Below are 3,227 nucleotides of genomic sequence, written 5' to 3' on the forward strand. Positions count from 1 at the left end.
AGGCCGCCCAGCACTACGCTTCAGGGACGTTTGCAAACGCGACATGAAGTGTACCGACATTGACCCAGCCAGCTGGGAGCAGCTTGCGGCAGACCGCAGTGAATGGCGGCACGCGGTCAAGGTTGGCCTAGCAAGAGGACAGGTGAAACATCACATGCAGCTGGACACAAAGCGCCAGAAGCGGAAAGAGAAACTCCATGCTCAAAACAGCTCATCTTTCCTGTGTCCCAACTGTGGTCGGGACTGCCATGCGAGGATAGGGCTGATTAGCCACACCAAACGCTGTCCTCGGCCACAACACCAGACCTAGAGTGCTACCATCATCTTTCGAGATGGAAGGATGCCTACTACATATTTCATCTTATAAACACCTGGGTAGCCTCTACAACATAAGATTGCTGATTTTATGACATCGTCTGGGAACCCCAAAACTGATGCGAGCGTTCGAACAAAAAAAAATGCTTTTATTATGAAATCTGCGTGGTCATGCAGGTTGAAGAAATGACTAAACACACAGAGTATGGTATGGCGAATTATACACTCATCATTTTCTTCACCTTTTCTTCATTTCACTAGGGATTGATTTGGGCTTTCTACGACATGATTATCGTTTTCCAATAACTATTATTGCAATTTATGGTATATACTGTTCATTTTGCAGCTACAATATATGATGTACAGTATGGTCGAAACCTTTTAAAACACGCAGACGAAAATTCATGCGTGCGCGGATGTCATCCATAATTAAATTAACAACTTCCCATGTTCGCTGGAGGCTGTTGTGTTGTCGTATCTAAGGCTTTATCTCCATCTAAGATGACATCAGTGACGGGTTTACAAACAGTGTAAAAAATAATAAAGCAATGAGATGTTTTATCTTCAACAGTTTTTAATGATTTAATGACTGTTTTTAATACTCGGAATGACGACCAGGATTTTATTGTCTAACGCTTTAAATCACACAATTCAGCCTCAGAGGCTGCCAAGTGATGGCGCTGTGTTTGTACATCATTGTGATTTGTGTTTTGAAATAAACCAATGATATGGCCATACCAATTTAATTTCTTGGTTAACGGATTTTTCTACAAAAATAATTGAGCGGGCGGGCGAAAAAAATAAAAACAGGCCTAGGCAATGTTGACATGAAGTCAACACGACAGGCCGGTTCAAAATTTAAACAATGAATTTTGAACTTTTAATGATACCATTGCATTGAATGTGGGGATAACTGTAACAACTAGGAAGAAAAGGACTGTTTCAACAGTTCAGGACAAAATATGAGCATTTGCAGTTGATTCTGAATTTTATTTTCAAATCAGAAAAAAATGAAGCGGGTGAATCCGTTAACCAAGAAATTAGATTGGTGTGGCCTATATATGATATATACCCAACTGAATCGAGACCTTCCTCAGCATTCATTGGCAGACCGCACTCAGGCCTTTCAGTGCCTTTGGTCACATGTACTAGCAAGACTGTTATTTGTCAGCCTTCCATTTTGGGACAGTATAACAGCCGGAATGGTAGGATAAATCTCCCGGAGATAACATACAGATTCAACATGGATGGAATAACTCATCTCTTACTGATTCAGGCATACAGCCCCGGCTGACAGCGGCAGCAGCTGAAGGTCAAACCGGGCGTCCTGTCAGTCGGCCGGGCAGCCATGGAACTGATGCAGATACTGTGGGCGTGGTCTCATGACTTCAGATGTAAGCCATATATATAATGAGTGGAATATCTTACAAAGCAATTTGCGAAGACAGCTAGGTGAATTACCGCCATATTTCATGCTACCTTCTTAATGATGAATGGATTTTTGTGTCATTGAAAGATCATTAACTTTTAATTGAATCCTTTGAAAAAGATATGTGTGTCCAGAGATTGAAAATCCTTTAGAAATATGCCCACTTGGTCAGACTTCTAGATAGGTCCAATCTATTTATACTGAAATGATATATCTTGTCAAAAGTATAAATTATGTCCTTCTTGTGGAGATACTTTTGATAGATAAAATATATACATGACATGGGCAGCAAAACTACACTTCATCCATTATAGCTGCATCTGAATATTTCAGTCCTACTGAAAATGTTTTTCCAGTTTCCATGAAACATTTCACTCCCATTGGGTCTATACATATCCTTTCATGTAAGGAGAATCTGTGTTGCCATCGGCCATTCTCTGGCCGCAAAGCTGGATTCCCTCTCACACAGACGCAATGTCGCATCCCTATCCCTCTTCTACAGATACTTTCACGGTCGATGTTCAGGAGAACTTGCACTTCTTGTTCCGCCGCTCAGAACCTTTCAGCGTGCCACTAGGTTCTCTTCCAGTTCTCATCAATACACCGTTAACATACCTGTCTCCAAGTCATTTTACAACAACAGCATCTTTCCCCGGACTGCAAAATTATGGAACTCTCTTCCAAACAGTTGCTTTCCGTCCGACTACAATCCACAAAGCTTCGAAACAAAGGTCCACCGCCATCGCCTGACATAACTACATTATACTCACTTTAGTACCTCTAGCTCTATGCCTAGAAGTGGCCAAAAATAATTGGCCTTGCATTGAGCGACACCGTTAAAAAAGGGAACTCCACTTGTGCTGGGTTTGTCCGCACCACTCTTGTTCTCAAAAGTTACTTAGAACTAGAAAGGCTGACATTTGCTCCCGAGCACTGAGCAAATGCAGCATGTCTATTTCACTTACAAAAAGGACTGTTCCAAAATTCAGTCCAGTGCAACATTCCAAAATAAATCCTGCCCAAAAGCGATCTTCAGTGTTGCCAAGTTACCGCAATGAAGTCCCAATCTGACCCCAATTAGAAATATTGTTCCCTAGGTTATGTTACGGATCAGTCCAAAAATGACTTTTTTAATAACCACTCCCTTTTTCAATATCGACTTATAAAAGTGTCGTCCTTTTCAGGAATGGACTGTTCTTCCAGATGTTCCAATGCTATGATTCCGTCCAAAATTGAATTTAAGTAGATATTCCTCAAAAATGAAGTATGATCACCCCTGTCCGAAATTGAAATAAAAAAAAACTGCCTCCTATTAAAGAATATTCCAGTTGGTCTGGGTGTTAAAAATTGCAAGAAAATAGAAAAACAGATTTTAACTCTATTGACGCCCATCAGCAATAATAACTAACTAACTAACTAAATAACTAACTAAATAACTAACTACTGAATAAAAAGGTAAAGTTAACAACTGCTCCTGTAGTTC

The sequence above is a fragment of the Branchiostoma belcheri genome, unplaced genomic scaffold, assembly GCF_001625305.1.
Source record: "Branchiostoma belcheri isolate BF01 breed outbred unplaced genomic scaffold, Haploidv18h27 scaffold185, whole genome shotgun sequence".
In the NCBI taxonomy this organism is placed as follows: Eukaryota; Metazoa; Chordata; class Leptocardii; order Amphioxiformes; family Branchiostomatidae; genus Branchiostoma; species Branchiostoma belcheri.